The sequence below is a fragment of the Pseudophryne corroboree genome, chromosome 1, assembly GCF_028390025.1.
Source record: "Pseudophryne corroboree isolate aPseCor3 chromosome 1, aPseCor3.hap2, whole genome shotgun sequence".
Lineage (NCBI taxonomy): Eukaryota > Metazoa > Chordata > Amphibia > Anura > Myobatrachidae > Pseudophryne > Pseudophryne corroboree.
The window spans coordinates 27,658,418-27,677,324 of NC_086444.1; the positions used below are offsets into that span (position 1 = coordinate 27,658,418).

The 18,907-nt window shown below is 49.1% G+C and overlaps 1 protein-coding gene across 12 annotated transcripts in view; it reads right to left on the minus strand.

Moving 5' to 3' along the window:
* The window catches only part of CELF4 (CUGBP Elav-like family member 4), a 1,208,497-nt gene that overhangs the window by 1,091,846 nt on the left and 97,744 nt on the right, over positions 1-18,907 (minus strand). The gene's annotated exons all lie outside the window — the stretch shown is intronic.

Genomic DNA, 18,907 nt, shown 5'->3' on the forward strand with positions numbered 1-18,907 from the left:
CTGTTCACTCCCCATAAAACATGCCGGCATTACATTCTAATTTAGGTCAGACGCTTCTAGCCTCGTTTTATACTGTTTCACTGAACTATCTGTGTCACGGTTTTCTTACCACTATTTATTACTTCTGTCTGTAGCTCATTCCTTGCTTCTATAAAGCTTTAATATTACATTTTCTCCCTCTGCATCTGCTTACCTCCCTATGTAGACAGGAATCGTACGTTAAGTTATAATGTGATCTGCGCAAATTTCCGAAGAGTAAAACGTTGGTGACTTGGCATGGTGCAAAGAGAGCGGGGAAGTGAGACAACCAGAATAATTAGTGGGGTTCCGGTTCTGGGCTTTAAACGTAGTGGTGTCCTTTGATTTGAGTTTATAGGCGCCGACCTGAACATACAGTCACACGCTCTGTGTGGAAGTATGTATTAGATCAAATTGATAGATCTGAGATTTATTTGTTACGATATACAGTACGATGATTGTTCTCTGGGGAGGGACAGTTTAGGAGGTAATAGGCTTCTTCCCTGGTCCGGTCCAGTTCATAGACCGAAAGGGCCCACATATCCAACCAAGACCGCCCGACACTCGGACCTGACAGCTGGATATACTCTACAGTATGTACAATTGTCTTCTCTTATTTTACCACTGATAGCCAATATTGTGATTATAAAACACAATGAAACAGCTAAAGGCAGTCACAGGCATCCTGATACACGTTAGGCTTCATATTCATCACCTTCTTAGCCTTCCAAAGGCAATTATTATTAATCTAAGTAATTATTTAAATTGACATGCAATCAATGAAAGAAACGACCATCTGTAATAACATATCAGCAGGCATTTTAATCAGATGTTACAAGCTATAACAAATGAACAAGATGACCATGTTGCAAGGATCTGGGATCAACAAGTGGAAGCTCAGAGGGCCTGTTGTCCATCACTGGTTTAAATGACCTATACATCATAGCTTGGAAAGCTGGTAGATTTGTGTCCTTACTGTGTAGAAACAGGTATCCCAAATGTGCACCAACAGGCGCCCCAACTGTGTACTAACAGGCGTCCCAACTGTGTACTAACAGGAGCCCCAACTGTGTACTAAGAGGAGCCCCAACTGTGTACTAACAGGAGCCCCAACTGTGTACTAGCAGGAGCCCTAACTGTGTACTAACAGGCATCCCAACTGTGTATGAACAGGCATCCCAACTGTGTACTAACAGGAGCCCCAACTGTGTACTAACAGGCGTCCCAACTGTGTACTAACAGGCGTCCCAACTGTGTACTAACAGGAGCCCCAACTGTGTACTAACAGGAGCCCCAACTGTGCACTAACAGGAGCCCCAACTGTGTACTAACAGGCATTCCAACTGTGTACTAACAGGAGCCCCAACTGTGTACTAACAGGAGCCCCAACTGTGTACTAACAGGAGCCCCAACTGTGTACTAACAGGCATCCCAACTGTGTATGAACAGGAGCCCCAACTGTGTACTAACAGGAGCCACAACTGTGTGCTAACAGGCATCCCAATTGTGTACCAACAGGCATCCCAACTGTGTACTAACAGGCGTCCCAACTGTGTACTAACAGGCACCCCAACTGTGTACTAACAGGCACCCCAACTGAGTACGAACAGGAGCCCCAACTGTGTACTAATAGGCGTCCCAACTGTGTACCAACAGGCATCCCAACTGTGTATTACAAGGCACCCCAACTGTGTACCAACAGATATCCCAACTGTGTAAAAACAGGCATCCCAACTGTGTACGAACAGGTGTCCCAACTGTGTACTAACAGGAGCCCCAACTGTGTACTAACAGGCTCCCCAACTGTGTACTAACAGGAGCCCCAACTGTGTACTAACAGGCGTCCCAACTGTGTACCAACAGGCATCCCAACTGAGTATTAACAGGCACCCCAACTGTGTACTAACAGGCGCCCCAACTGTGTACTAGCAGTAGCCCCAACTGTCTACTAACAGGTGCCCCAACTGTGTACTAGCAGGCACCCCAATTGTCTACTAACAGGCGCTCCAACTGTGTACGTACAGGAGTCCCTACTGAGTATAAAGAGGCATCCTTTCTGTGTACGAACAAGCGCCCCCAACTGTGTACCAACAGGCGTCCCAACTGTGTACTAACAGGCACCCCAACTGTGTACTAACAGGCACCCCAACTGTGTACTAACAGGTGCCTCAACTGTGCACGTACAGGAGTCCCTACTGTGTATGAACAGGCATCCTTTCTGTGTACGAACAAGCGCCCCCAATTGTGTACCAACAGGCGTCCCAACTGTGTACTAACAGGAGCCCCAACTGTGTACTAACAGGAGCCCCAACTGTGTACTAACAGGTGCCACAACTGTGTACTAACAGGAGCCCCAACTGTGTACTAACAGGCACCCTAACCATGTACATACAGGCGCCCCAGCTTTGTACTAACAGGCACCCCAACTGTGTACTAACAGGCACCCCAACTGTGTACTAACAGGTGCCTCAACTGTGCACGTACAGGAGTCCCTACTGTGTATGAACAGGCATCCTTTCTGTGTACGAACAAGCGCCCCCAATTGTGTACCAACAGGCGTCCCAACTGTGTACTAACAGGAGCCCCAACTGTGTACTAACAGGAGCCCCAACTGTGTACTAACAGGTGCCTCAACTGTGCACTAACAGGTGCCACAACTGTGTACTAACAGGAGCCCCAACTGTGTACTAACAGGCACCCTAACCATGTACATACAGGCGCCCCAGCTTTGTACTAACAGGCACCCCAACTGTGTACTAACAGGCGCCCAACTGTGTACTAACAGGCGCGCCAACTGTGTACGTACAGGAGTCCCTACTGAGTATGAACAGGCATCCCAACTGTCTACTAACAGGTTCCTCAAATGTGTACATACAGGAGTCCCTATTGTGTATGAACAGGCATCCTTTCTGTGTACGAACAAGCGCCCACAACTGTGTATCAACAGACATCCCAACTGTGTACTAACAGGTGCCCCAACTGTGTACGTACAGGAGTCCCTACTGTGTACTAACAGGAGCCCCAACTGTCTACTAGCAGGTGACCCAACTGTGTACTAACAGGCACCCCAATTGTCTACTAACAGGCATCCCATCTGTGTACGTACAGGAGTCCCTTTTGAGTATGAACAGGCATCCTTTCTGTGTACGAACAAGCGCCCCCAATAGTGTACCAACAGGCGTCCCAACTGTGTACTAATAGGAGCCCCAACTGTGTACTAACAGGAGCCCCAACTGTGTACTAACAGGCATCCCAACTGTGTACTAACAGGTGCCCCAACTGTGTACTAACAGGCGCCCCAACCATGTACATATAGGCGCGCCAGCTTTGCACTAATAGGTGACCCAACTGTGTACTAACAGGCGCCCCAACTGTGTATGTACAGGAGTCCCTACTGTGTACTAACAGGTGCTCCAACTGTGTACTAACAGGTGCCCCAACTGTGTACTAACAGGTGCCCCAACTGTGTACGTACAGGAGTCCTTACTGTGTGCTAACAGGTGCCCCAACTGTGTATGAACACTGAAATGAAGCGCTGAGGTCACAATGCGCTCCCACCACTCTCCCATCAGAAGCAGCCACTCTGTGCATCTTTAAACTCACCATGCAGGCTGCACCCACCATCAAGAAAAACCTGCTTCACGTTAGTCTCCATATGCCAAGATGCACCAGACGCACCTACTTGCTACTTCAGACGCTGTTTTGACAGCTGCATCCAATTCAAAATCACCCCCGTAAATGTACAGTACACATGTAAAATATCTGATTGGTTACTACAAAAAGTTTAAAAAATAACTACTCTTGAAGTATTTTGAGGGGGCAACTCAATTAGATGCAAGGCGAGCGAGTTGATGTAATTGCTGTGGAAGCACCACCAATGGCCCTGCAACTCACCCCCCTTCGGCCCATGATTGGCGGTTATATTATGATGTACATCACGCATGCACCATGGGGGCCATTCCGACCCGATCGCTCGCTGCAGTTTATCGCAGCGCAGCGATCGGGTCGGAACTGCGCATGTGCCGGCGAATGCCAGCCGTCGTTGCCTAGCGATCGCCTCTGAGGCAGAGGCGGTCGCTGGGCGGGAGGGGGCTGGACGGCGGCGTTAATCCGCTGTTTAGGGGGCACGGTCCGGCCAACACAGGCGTGGCTGGACCATTGGGGGGGCGGGACGCGGCGGCTGCGTGATGTCACAAGCAGCCGCTGCGACCCGGGGCAGCGAAGAGGTTCTCGCGGCCAGCCTCAGGAGCTGCGCTGGCCGGGAGTAACTCCTGAGATGCAAGAGCATCGCCGCTGTGCGATGCTTTTGCATTTCTGCGGTGGGGGGGGGGGGGCCAGCACTGACATGCGGGGCGGACTAGCCCTGTGCTGGGCGTCCCCCCGCATGTCTGAGTGCCTGATCGTAGCTGTGCTAAATTTAGCACAGCTACGATCGACTCGGAATGACCCCCGAAATAGAACATGGCTTTTCCCAGCGCCTCTGCTATATATTACTTATGATCTCTGCAACAATAATTGCCCTGAATGCTGCACTAGAGACTCACGTCTATTCACTAAAGTATCACACACATCGGTATTCCTTAATGGCTGTTCAGTTGAATGTTCCACTTTATTAAACATAACTGTCAGCCTCCTAAAGACTACACAGGGAGAAATGCATCAAGTCTTAGTTTACTGTCAAATTAATGCTGACACATCTTGAACATGCATTTCTCGCCCCTTATAAATGTTCCCAGCATTTTTCTTCCATGTGCTGCACTTTCTGCCAATTAGCTGACGGTTTGCAGAGAGCTGTGGAGCTGACAAATAAAAACTTGGCGAGTTAATGTGAAAAAAGAGAATGTTCAGGGCATCAGTGCAATAGAGTTTTCACGGGACTGGGTCATCTTGTAGCCAATCAGAACATTAGATCAGTCATTGGACTAGACCACCTTGCAGCCAATTTAGAGTATTAGACTAGTAGCTGGACTAGATCACCCTGTAGCCAATAAGGGTATTAGATTAGTCATTAGTCTAGACCACCTTGCAGCCAATCAGATTATTAGACTAGTTATTGGACTAGACCACCTTGCAGCCAATCAGAGTATTAGACTAGTCACTGAACTAGATCACCCTGTAGCCAATCAGATTATTAGACTAGTCATTGGACTAGACCACCTTGCAGCCAATCAGATTATTAGACTAGTCATTGGACTAGACCAGTCTGTAGCCAATCAGATTATTAGACTAGTCATTGGACTAGACCACCTTGCAGCCAATCAGAGTATTAGACTAGTCACTGAACTAGATCACCCTGTAGCCAATCAGATTATTAGACTAGTCATTGGACTAGACCACCTTGCAGCCAATCAGATTATTAGACTAGTCATTGGACTAGACCACCTTGCAGCCAATCAGATTATTAGACTAGTCATTGGAGTAGACCTCCTTGTAGCCTATCAGATTATTAGACTAGTCGTTGGAGTAGACCACCTTGCAACCAATCAGATTATTAGACTAGTCATTAGACTAGACCACTTTGCAGCCAATCAGATTATTAGACTAGTCATTGGACTAGACCACCTTGCAGCCAATCAGATTATTAGACTAGTCATTGGACTAGACCACCTTGTAGCCAATCAGATTATTAGACTAGTCATTGGACTAGACCACCTTGCAGCCAATCAGATTATTAGACTAGTCATTGGACTAGACCACCTTGCAGCCAATCAGATTATTAGACTAGTCATTGGACTAGACCACCTTGCAGCCAATCAGATTATTAGACTAGTCATTGGACTAGACCACCTTGCAGCCAATCAGATTATTAGACTAGTCATTGGAGTAGACCTCCTTGTAGCCTATCAGATTATTAGACTAGTCATTGGACTAGACCACCTTGCAGCCAATCAGATTATTAGACTAGTCATTGGAGTAGACCTCCTTGTAGCCAATCAGATTATTAGACTAGTCGTTGGACTAGACCACCTTGCAACCAATCAGATTATTAGACTAGTCATTAGACTAGACCACTTTGCAGCCAATCAGATTATTAGACTAGTCATTAGACTAGACCACTTTGCAGCCAATCAGATTATTAGACTAGTCATTGGACTAGACCACTTTGCAGCCAATCAGATTATTAGACTAGTCATTGGACTAGACCACCTTGCAGCCAATCAGATTATTAGACTAGTCATTAGACTAGACCAATCTGTAGCCAATCAGAGAATTAAATATTTTCCATTTTTAATAGACTTAAGGTGTGTACACACTGGCCGATATATTATCCGTTCTCTTGAACGGCCAATATATTACGTGTCCGTCGGCCAGTTTGTACATGAGATATGTCTGTGAACTCCGTTGTTCACAGACATATCGCGTCGGCCCTGCTGCACAGCCGACGGCATCGGTGTGTGTGTACGGGTGGTTAGCTGAGCGCCTGTACACAAGCTGCAGCAGCCGGCGATGACTGACAGCTGAACTGGGCCCGCCCAGTTCATTACGTCAGTCCCCGACGGATCAGGCAGTGTTTACGCACAGCACACTGCCCGATCTGGCTCTAGATATATCTGTAGGTGTGTATCCAGCATTAGACTTTTATACTGTACGTATAAGAAAGTTGCAGCTGGAATAAAAGTTGGACATACTGTACACTTACACTTCCTTGTTAGGTTTTAATTACAGATAGTTGTGCGTAATTCATCTTTAACCTAGGCCTAAATGTATGCCAGAAAATAGAATAACAGCAATGTACCCTTCATATAATTATACAATAACTGGGCTCACATGATAAATGCACCATTGCACTTTGGGCTCACATGGTAGATGCACCATTGCAAGATAGGCTCACATGGTAGATGCACCATTGCAAGATAGGCTCACATGGTAAATGCACCATTGCAAGATAGGCTCACATGGTAAATACACCATTGCACTCTGGGCTCACATGATAAATGCACCATTGCAAGATAGGCTCACATGGGAAATGCACCATTGCACTCTGGGCTCACATGATAAGTGCACCATTGCAAGCTGGGCTCACATGATAAATGCACCATTGCAATCTGGGCTCACATTGTAAATGCACCATGATTGCACTCTGGGCTCACATGGTAAATGCACCATTGCACTCTGGGCTCACATTGTAAATGCACCGATGCACTCTGGGATAACATGGTAAATGAACCATTGCAAGATGGGCTCACATGTTAGATGCACCAATGCACTCTGCGCTCACATGATAAATGCACCATTGTACTCTCGGCTCACATGGTAGATGCACCAATGCAAGCTGGACTCGTGTAACTGTAGAAAATGCCCCTGCTCGCTGGACTTCTCAGTATATTAAGAAACTTTACTCAAGTACAGATGTGCCCACATACACCTTTTCCCAAATTAGCCATGCAATCTACTCTGCAAATTAGCCTCGCCTTGCAAAGATATTCAACTTTATTCTGCTACTTTATCGAATTCTTTTGCAAGGAAAAAAAAAGGGAATCCATCCAATCTCTCGCGTCCGACTCATAATCAGCCCCAAAACGGGCAATACCGTATGTCAAAATATTTATGGACTCTTTTATTGGTAAAACCATTTTTTCCGAAAATCCTGAAAAACGGAAATAATTTATATTGATCAGTGAGGACATCGTACACAGAGACAGCGTCACCGCAAGCTTCCACGCAAAAAACCACCATAACCAGCTCTGATTCATAATATAACGAGGAGCGAGGGGGAGGGGGGGGGGGGGAGAGGAGCCATTTGTAAAAGTAAATTAGAATATTTCGGCATGGTGTTCCACAATACACATACACAAGTGCGTACTGTCCCCAATGCGGTATCTTTTAGTGCCAAGGTCAGCGCAATATCATTAAATCATTTTTAATGCCTCCCACAGATGGCAATAACCGTTTATGAGATTATTTGTACGCAGTTATAATTATATAAACATAAAAATATGTAATTATACTACATTATTTCCAACAATAATTACTAAATTGTTGAAGTAAACACAATTGTGCAGAAAATATTGTAATTGTTTAATAACACAGTGTAAGTCTCACATATTAACTGTAACCAACAATAACCAATTAGACACAGTGTTTAATACTACATCTGATTGTCTGCAAGGTGCTACAATAAATATGGTATTTAGTGTGTATATATATATATATATATATATATATTTATTTATATATATAGTTTAATCAAAAGTTGATCTATCATTCCTATTGAATATTTAATGGAATGTAATAAAGATGAAACGCAGGAGCATGCAATTGGTAATGTATTATAAACCAATCAATATCACATCAGCGCACAAAGCCTTGAAATCAGATCACCTGGTTGGCTGAATGTTAATATCGCAGCCACCACTTACCAATAGATTAGTAAAGCAGATGCGAATCAGCAACGTGCAGCTAAAGAAAATCAATAAAAGCTGTATTGTATCAATATTATGCCAGCGCGCTTAGCGCCGTCTGCTGGTAGGGAACACTAGGATATGGCAGACGGCGGTCTCCAAGGGGTTAACTCTGCAGCTAAATCCGAATGAAGATTGATGAGACAGATGAGGATTAGCAAAACCTGACAGACAAAATCGATGGATGATATATCAACCTTCTATCAGAAGATGATGTATGATATCAGCGGCATATCACACCTTACTATACGGGCCGACAACTCCCAGCAAATCAATGCTTCAGCGGCCAGAGGTGACTGTCCCCTCTAATCGGTGGGTGTGTGTGTGGGGGGAGGGGGGGGTTAAGATATTGGGAGATTATAATTCTAGAGAAGATTGGTGCAATGATAAGCAGACATTTTGGAGTCTCCTGATTGTGTTCAATCAAATTCCTGAATAAAGTCAAATAGGTGCGAAGTTTGTATGTACTCCCCGTGCTTGCATGGGTTTTCTCTAGGTACGCCGGTTTTCTCCTACTCTGCAAAAACATACAGGTAAGTTTATTGCTTACTGTGTGTCCAGTGGTAGGGAATATAGAATAGGTCCACTGGGGCAGGAACTGATGAGAATATGGGTGGGATTTGTCAGGGTTACCCTCTTTCCCCAGAGTCCATGGGGATTCCCACATTTCTGGATGTTTTTGGAGAGTAGGCAAGTATCTCTTTATTACTGACGGAGTCATACAAGCTAGTGGCGGCCATTTTTCTGGAGACCAAAATGCAGAAACCTGGAGCATAATTTACTCAGCCACTATGGCTACAGTATCGAAGACAAATCTGACTGCAAGAATCGATGATGAAGTAATGAATTACAGAGAGAGGTACTAAACCTTGGAGAGTAATGATATGGAGAGAGATAAAGTACCAGCCAATCAGCTCCTAACTGCCATGAAACAGGCTGTGTTTGAAAAATGATAGTTAGGAGCTTACTGGCTAGTACTTTATCTCTCTCCTTATTAGGTTTTCCCCATCCTCTCTGTATTGTATTGCAGCTGAGAACAATAGATGAAAGGCTTATGCTAATAAACCATGGTGCACCTAGGTGCAGCAGAGAAGGCTAGATGAACGAGGCTCCATCTGTAGGATGCACTTGAAACCCAGCTGCTAGTTAGGCCCTACCCGCCCTTGTCAAGTTTCAAATAGACAGAAGACTGAGCACCAGTTTTTTGCCAAGCCACGCCTCCTTAAAGTGATACCCCACCCCATCTCAGTAGGCCACACCTTTTTTGTGCTAAAGCTCATCTGGAATATCACAAGATACTGTATGTATGCAGAAGTGAAACTCTGCCAAAGTTCTCTAAACCAAGAGCGTCCTCCCTGCGCGTCCGACCAGCAGGTGAGATTTCGAACGATCAGATAAAAAAATCCATTTCCCAATTAGTTCCCCCGTCCTACAAGCTTTCCCTGCTTGTTTGCTCTGATCTGTTCTGAGGAGTTCGCCTTCTTGTCTGTGTTTAGAAAAAACAACACACAAGCCTTCTCTCGGATGTTTTGGGGCTGGAATAATCCTCCCTTTCACATAGTAATTGAAAAAGTAAATCCACTGGGCAGGGAAAGATTATGTAAAAGATTCACAAGCTGTCAGTTTCGTCTTCTTCTTCTCCCTACGTTAGGAGATGGCTACGATGGTGAACAGATGGAACGTAGCTATACAGGGGGAACGATCAAACAGACTGTGCAAACAATCAGCATTCAATGTGCTTGTGGTTTCTGAAGGTGCAACGCTGGATGCTCAATTACCAAATATTTCATGGGTAATGGGGGTCATTCCGAGTTGTTCGCTCGTTATTTTTCTCTCGCAACGGAGCGAATAGTCGCTAATGCGCATGCGCAATGTCCGCACTGCGACTGCGCCAAGTAAATTTGCTTTGCAGTTAGGAATTTTACTCACGGCATTACGAGGTTTTTTCTTCGTTCTGGTGATCGTAATGTGATTGACAGGAAGTGGGTGTTTCTGGGCGGAAACTGGCCGTTTTATGGGTGTGTGTGAAAAAACTCTACCGTTTCTGGGAAAAACGCGGGAGTGGCTGGAGAAACGGAGGAGTGTCTGGGCGAACGCTGGGTGTGTTTGTGACGTCAAACCAGGAACGACAAGCACTGAACTGATCGCAGATGCCGAGTAAGTCTGGAGCTACTCAGAAACTGCTAAGAAGTGTCTATTCGCAATTTTGCTAATCTTTCGTTCGCAATTTTGATAAACTAAGATTCACTCCCAGTAGGCGGCGGCTTAGCGTGTGCAAAGCTGCTAAAAGCAGCTTGCGAGCGAACAACTCGGAATGACCCCCATCGTCAGCAATTACACCATCCCCTTTAAGACGTGAAGCGCAGGCTAGCTACACCGTTAGAAAAGAGGATCAAGTAAGTGAGAGAGAGAGAGAGCATGCAGCAGCTGCAAGAAGTTACGTGCAGGAGCAGACTTCCATCTGTGAGCACAGAATTCTTGATCTTGCAAACATATCTATTTTTTGCTTGGACTATTTTAAATATTGCCTGTCCGAGGCCGAGCAGAGGCCTTGAAGTGTCACTTGGCCTAATGACAGGAGCAAAAAACAAGTTGGATGCTGGGGGTAATTCAGACCTAATCGCAACAGCAAATTTGTTAGCAGTAGGCCCTCATTCCGAGTTGAGCGCACGCTGCAACTGTTTGCAACCCGTGCGATCAACTATACGCCGCCTATGGGGGAGTGTATTTTTGCATAGCAAGGCTGCGATCGCTTGTGCAGCCGAGCTGTGCAAAAACATTTTGGACTTACCCACTGCGATGACTTCAGCGTCTCAGGTCCCGGAATTGACGTCAGACACCCCCCCCCCCCCCCCTGCAAACGCCTGGACAGGCCTGCGTTCGGATCTCCACTCCCCGAAAACGGTCAGTTGCCACCCTGGAACACCCTCCTCCTGTCAATCACTTTGCGTTCACGGCAGCGATGGTTTTCTTCTTTAATTCGGTCGCTGCCCGGTGTTCCCCATCGCTGAGCAGCGACGCGCATGCGCATTCTGGACCGGTTTGCGTGGCTGCGAAAAAAAGCAGCGAGCGAACGGGTTGGAATGACCCCCCATGTGCACTGCAGGGGAGGCAGATGTAACATGTGCAGAGAGAGTTAGATTTGGGTGGGTTATATTGTTTCTATGCAGGGTAAATACTGGCTGCTTTATTTTTACACTGCAATTTAGATTTCAGGTTGGAGTTTAACACACCCCACCCAAATGTAACTCTCTCTGCACATGTTACATCTGCCCCACCTGCAGTGCACATGGTTTTACCCAACTGTTAACAAATTTGCTGCTGCGATCAACTCTAAATTAGGCCCACTGATACAGTGTCCGCACAATGGGCCTGATCCTGATTTGAAACCATGGGGGGTCATTCCGAGTTGTTCGCTCGGTAAATTTCTTCGCATTGCAGCGATTTTCCGCTTAGTGCGCATGCGCAATGTTCGCACTGCGACTGCGCCAAGTAAATTTGCTATGCAGTTAGGAATTTTACTCACGGCTTTTTCTTCGTTCTGGTGATCGTAATGTGATTGACAGGAAGTGGGTGTTTCTGGGCGGAAACTGGCCGTTTTATGGGTGTGTGTGAAAAAACGCTACCGTTTCTGGGAAAAACGCGGGAGTGGCTGGAGAAACGGGGGAGTGTCTGGGCGAACGCTGGGTGTGTTTGTGACGTCAAACCAGGAACGACAAGCACTGAACTGATCGCACTGGCAGAGTAAGTCTCGAGCTACTCAGAAACTGCACAGAGAAGTCTTTTCGCAATATTGCAAATCTTTCGTTCGCAATTTTAAGAAGCTAAGATTCACTACCAGTAGGCGGCGGCTTAGCGTGTGCAAAGCTGCTAAAAGCAGCTTGCGAGCGAACAACTCGGAATGAGGGCCCATGTTGCACTGCAGGTGGGGCAGATGGAACATGTGCAGAGAGAGTTAGATTTGGGTGGGGTGTGTCCCAGTGAGGTGCCGTAAAGTCAATGACTAAAGAGGCACCGACTAGTACCAGAGCCAGATTTACACACTTACCTACTGCATACCTCCCAACATGACACATTCCAGGAGGTACAAAATGCTCTGTTCCTGGACTACCCTCTTAATGTATGATGCCTCCTCTGTCTGCCATGACCGCATCCAATCTGAAATCTAAATTGCAGTGTAAAAATAAAGCTGTCTAACATTTGCGGGCTACATGCAAAAGCAGCCAGTATATACCCTGCACAGAAACATATACATGTATTTGCTCACCTTGCATGGCAGATGCAAAGTTACCTGCTTTTTTTGCTTTACTTACAAATCAGAATCAGGCCCCGGGATAGGTGGAGTAATAACTGAAAGATGGAGTCATGGTAGAAAGATGCCAGGGAGAAAGTGTAGAGATGTAAGTAAGGCTAGGGTGAAGAGGACAGTGCTCTCCCTGTGCTCTATGTAATTCAGTATTCTCTATGGCCCCTATCAGTCAGTACTCTGCCTGTGCTCCCTGTCAGTCAGTGCTCTGCCTGTGCTCCCTGTCACTCAGTACTCTGCCTGTGCTCCCTGTCAGTCAGCTCTCTGCCTGTGCTCCCTGTCACTCAGTACTCTGCCTGTGCTCCCTGTCAGTCAGCACTCTGTCTGTACTTCATGTCAGTCAGTACTCTGCCTGTGCTCCCTGTCAGTCAGCACTCTGTCTGTACTTCATGTCAGTCAGTACTATGCCTGTGCTCCGTCAGTCAGTGCTCTGCCGGTGCTCCCTGTCAGTCAGCACTCTGCCTGTGCTCCCTATCAGTCAGTGCTCTGCCTGTGCTCCGTCAGTCAGCACTCTGTCTGTGCTCCCTATCAGTCAGTGCTCTGCCTGTGCTCCCTGTCAGTCAGCACTCTGTCTGTACTTCATGTCAGTCAGTACTCTGCCTGTGCTCCCTGTCAGTCAGCACTCTGTCTGTACTTCATGTCAGTCAGTACTCTGCCTGTGCTCCCTGTCAGTCAGCACTCTGTCTGTACTTCATGTCAGTCAGTACTATGCCTGTGCTCCGTCAGTCAGTGCTCTGCCGGTGCTCCCTGTCAGTCAGCACTCTGCCTGTGCTCCCTATCAGTCAGTGCTCTGTCTGTGCTCCCTGTCAGTCAGCACTCTGCCTGTGCTCCCTATCAGTCAGTGCTCTGCCTGTGCTCCCTGTCAGTCAGCACTCTGTCTGTACTTCATGTCAGTCAGTACTCTGCCTGTGCTCCCTGTCAGTCAGCACTCTGTCTGTACTTCATGTCAGTCAGTACTATGCCTGTGCTCCGTCAGTCAGTGCTCTGCCGGTGCTCCCTGTCAGTCAGCACTCTGCCTGTGCTCCCTATCAGTCAGTACTCTCTATGGCCCCTGTCAGTCAGTACTCTGCCTGTGCTCCCTGTCAGTCAGTGTTCTGCCTGTGCTCCATCACTCAGTAATCTGCCTGTGCTCCCTGTCAGTCAGTGCTCTGCCTGTACTCCGTCACTCAGTACTCTGCCTGTCCTCCCTGTCACTCAGTACTCTGCCTGTGCTCCCTGTCACTCAGTACTCTGCATCTGCTTCCTTTCAGTCAGTACTCTGCCTGTGCCCCTGTCAGTTAGTACTCTGTGCTCCCTGTCAGTCAGAACTCTGTCTGTACTCCCTGTCAGTCAGCAATCTGTATGTGCTCACTGTCAGCACTCTGTATGTGCTCCCTGTCAATCAGCACTCTGCCTCTGCTCCCTATCAGTCAGTGTTCTGCCTGTGCTCCCTGTCGGTCAGTGCTCTGCATGTTCTTCCTGTCAGTCAGTACTCTGCCTATGCTCCCTTTCAGTCAGTACTCTGCCTGTGCTCCCTATCAGTCAGCACTCTGCCTGTGCTCCCTGTCAGTCAGCACTCTGTATGTGCTCCCTGTCAGTCAGCACTCTGTATGTGCTCCCTGTCAGTCAGCACTCTGCCTCTGCTCCCTATCAGTCAGTGTTCTGCCTGTGCTCCCTGTCGGTCAGTGCTCTGCATGTTCTTCCTGTCAGTCAGTACTCTGCCTGTGCTCCCTGTCAGTCAGCACTCTGCCTCTGCTCCCTATCAGTCAGTGTTCTGCCTGTGCTCCCTGTCGGTCAGTGCTCTGCATGTTCTTCCTGTCAGTCAGTACTCTGCCTGTGCTCCCTATTAGTCAGCACTCTGCCTGTGCTCCCTGTCAGTCAGCACTCTGCCTGTGCTCCCTGTCAGTCAGTGCTCTGCCTGTGCTGCCTGTCAGTCAGCACTCTGCCTGTGCTCCGTCAGTCAGCACTCTGTATGTGCTCCCTGTCAGTCAGCACTCTGCCTCTGCTCCCTATCAGTCAGTGTTCTGCCTGTGCTCCCTGTCGGTCAGTGCTCTGCATGTTCTTTCTGTCAGTCAGTACTCTGCCTGTGCTCCCTTTCAGTCAGTACTCTGCCTGTGCTCCCTATCAGTCGGCTCTCTGCCTGTGCTCCCTGTCAGTCAGCACTCTGCCTGTGCTCCGTCACTCAGTACTCTGCCTGTGCTCCCTGTCAGTCAGTGCTCTGCCTGTACTCCGTCACTCAGTACTCTGCCTGTCCTCCCTGTCACTCAGTACTCTGCCTGTGCTCCCTGTCACTCAGTACTCTGCATCTGCTTCCTTTCAGTCAGTACTCTGCCTGTGCCCCTGTCAGTTAGTACTCTGTGCTCCCTGTCAGTCAGTACTCTGCATGTGCTCCCTGTCAGTCAGAACTCTGTCTGTACTCCCTGTCAGTCAGCCCTCTACCTGTGCTCCCTGTCAGTCAGCGCTCTGCCTGTGCTTCCTGTCAGTCAGCGCTCTGCCTGTGCTCCCTGTCAGTCAGCTTTCTGCCTGTGCTCCCTGTCAGTCAGCTTTCTGCCTGTGCTCCCTGTAAGTCCGCTTTCTGCCTGTGCTCCCTGTCAGTCAGCGCTCTGCCTGTGCTCCCTCTCAGTCTGTCAGTCAGCGCTCTGCCTGTGCTCCCTCTCAGTCAGCGCTCTGCCTGTGCTCCCTCTCAGTCAGCGCTCTGCCTGTGCTCCCTCTCAGTCAGCACTCTGCCTGTGCTCCCTGTCAGTCAGCACTCTGCCTGTGCTCCCTGTCAGTCAGCACTCTGCCTGTGCTCCCTGTCAGTCAGCTTTCTGCCTGTGCTCCCTGTCAGTCAGCTCTCTGCCTGTGCTATTTGTCAGTCAGCACTCTGTCTGTGCTCCCTGTCAGTCAGCACTCTGCCTGTGCTCCCTGTAGGTCAGCACTCTCCCTGTCAGTCAGCACTCTGCCTTGCTCCTTGTCAGTCAGCTCTCTGCCTGTGCTCCCTGTCAGTCAGCTCTCTGCCTGTGCTTCCTGTCAGTCAGCACTCTGCCTGTGCTCCCTGTCAGTCAGCACTCTTCCTGTGCTCAGTGTCAGTCAGCACTCTGCCTGTGCTTCCTGTCAGTCAGCACTCTGCCTGTGCTTCCTGTCAGCGCTCTGCCCATGCTTCCTGTCAGTCGGCACTCTGCCTGTGCTCCCTTTCAGTCAGCGCTCTGCCTGTGCTCACTGTCAGTCAGCATTCTGCCTGTGCTCCCTTTCAATCAGCGCTCTGCCTGTGCTCCCTCTCAGTCAGCGCTCTGCCTGTGATCCCTGTCAGTCAGCGCTCTGTCTGTGCTTCCTGTCAGTCAGCACTCTGCCTGTGCTCCCTGTTATTCAGCACTTTGCCTGTGCTCCCTGTCAGTCAGCTTTCTGCCTGTGCTCCCTGTCAGTCAGCTCTCTGCCTGTGCTGCCTGTCAGTCAGCACTCTGCCTGTGCTCCCTGTCAGTCAGCTCTCTGCCTGTGATCCCTGTCAGTCAGCTCTCTGCCTGTGCTCCCTGTCAGTCAGCACTCTTCCTGTGCTCAGTGACAGTCAGCACTCTGCCTGTGCTTCCTGTCAGTCAGCACTCTGCCTGTGCTTCCTGTCAGTCAGCTCTCTGCCTGTGCCCCTGTCAGTCAGCTCTCTGCTTGTGCCCGTCAGTCAGCACTCTGCCTGTGCTCCCTGTCAGTCAGCACTCTGCCTGTGCTCCTTGTCAGTCAGCTCTCTGCCTGTGCCCCTGTCAGTCAGTACTCTGCCTGGGCCACTGTCAGTCAGCTCCCTGCCTGTGCTCCCTGTGAATCAGCTCTCTGCCTGTGCTCCCTGTCAGTCAGCACTCTGTCTGTGCCCCTGTCAGTAAGCACTCTGCCTGTGCTCCCTGTCAGTCAGCACTCTGCCTGTGCCCCTGTCAGTCAGTACTCTGCCTGGGCCATACTTGCCGACTTCTGGGCTGCTCTCTCCGGGAGAGAGCAGCCGGTCGGCTCATCAGGGCAGGCAGGAAATGAGGTGACGTCCAGAGGGGGGCGGGCCAGAGGCGGAACGGGGCGGGCCAGAGGTGGAACAGGGGCGTGGCTGATTGATCGCGTCATGTAAGCCACGCCCCCGCTGTGTAATGCCGCTATTCTCGGCATTATACAGCAGTGGCGTGGCTATGATGACGCGATTCAACAAGAATCGCGTCATCGCCTGCTCGGACCGCCCACTTTACTCGCTAAGTGGGCGGCCGGGCAGGGGGTGACCGCTGAAATCGGGAGACTTGTCTGCCCTTCCGGGAAGCCGGGAGGGTCACCCGATTTTCGGGAGCCTCCCGCCCATTCCGGGAGGGTAGGCAAGTATGGCCTGGGCCCCTGTCAGTCAGCACTCTGCCTGTGCTCCTTGTCAGTCAGCTCTCTGCCTGTGCCCCTGTCAGTCAGTACTCTGCCTGGGCCCCTGTCAGTCAGCACTCTGCCTGTGCTCCCTGTCAGTCAGCACTGTGCCTTGGTTTCCAATGGCCATTCATTCTTTACCAACACGCTACACACATATCCGCAGGCGGGCATGTCAGGGCCCTCCTGTCACAGTATTATGTTGTATATAAACCACTTTGTAGAAAGATCACAAGGCCCCCACTCATCCCAAGCCAGGCGTCACAATAAGCATTACCCCGGCTGTCTTACATTTTACAGTTGGTATAAAGCTGTAGTTTATTTGCCTTAATATGCAAACCGCATGGTCTATTAAAAAGCATCGATGCTTTGCTAAATCAGCATAAATTCCAAGTGCTACTCTTGAGCAATGGTTACACAACTATATGATTCATTTCATGTTAAAGAGGATGTAACACGTTCCTCTACATCAGTTGTTACAGCTTGAGGAATGGGTTACATGTATCGGTGACACAGTGCGCAGTCTTCCAGTTACACAGGAATGGGTTACATGTAACGGTGACACAGTGCGCAGGCTTCCAGCTACACAGGAAAGGGTTACATGTACCGGTGACACAGTGCGCAGGCTTCCAGCTACACAGGAAAGGGTTACATGTACCGGTGACACAGTGCGCAGGCTTCCAGCTATAGAGGAATGGGTTACATGTACCGGTGACACAGTGCGCAGGCTTCCAGCTACACAGGAATGGGTTACATGTACTGGTGACACAGTGTGCAGGCTTCCAGCTACACAGGAACGCATTACATGTACCAGTGACACAGTGCGCAGGCTTCCAGCTACACAGGAATGGGTTACATGTACCGGTGACACAGTGCGCAGGCTTCCAGCTACACAGGAAAGGGTTACATGTACCGGTGACACAGTGCGCAGGCTTCCAGCTATAGAGGAATGGGTTACATGTAACGGTGACACAGTGCGCAGGCTTCCAGCTACACAGGAAAGGGTTACATGTACCGGTGACACAGTGCGCAGGCTTCCAGCTACACAGGAAAGGGTTACATGTACCGGTGACACAGTGCGCAGGCTTCCAGCTACACAGGAAAGGGTTACATGTACCGGTGACACAGTGCGCAGGCTTCCAGCTATAGAGGAATGGGTTACATGTACCGGTGACACAGTGCGCAGGCTTCCAGCTACACAGGAATGGGTTACATGTACTGGTGACACAGTGTGCAGGCTTCCAGCTACACAGGAATGCATTACATGTACCAGTGACACAGTGCGCAGGCTTCCAGCTACACAGGAATGGGTTACATGTACCGGTGACACAGTGCGCAGGCTTCCAGCTACACAGGAAAGGGTTACATGTACCGGTGACACAGTGCGCAGGCTTCCAGCTACACAGGAAAGGGTTACATGTACCGGTGACACAGTGCGCAGGCTTCCAGCTATAGAGGAATGGGTTACATGTACCAATGACACAGTGCGCAGGCTTCCTGCTACACAGGAATGGGTTACATGTACTGGTGACACAGTGTGCAGGCTTCCAGCTACACAGGAATGCGTTACATGTACCAGTGACACAGAGCGCAGGCTTCCAGCTACACAGGAATGGGTTACATGTACTGGTGACACAGTGTGTAGGCTTCCAGCTACACAGGAATGGGTTACATGTACCGGTGACACAGTGTGCAGGCTTCTAGGTACACAGGAATGGGTTACATGTACCAGTGACACAGTGCGCAGGCTTCCATCTGCACAGGAAAGGGTTACATGTACCGTGACACAGTGCGCAGGCTACCAGCTACACAGGAATGCGTTACATGTAACGGTGACACAGTGTGTATGCTT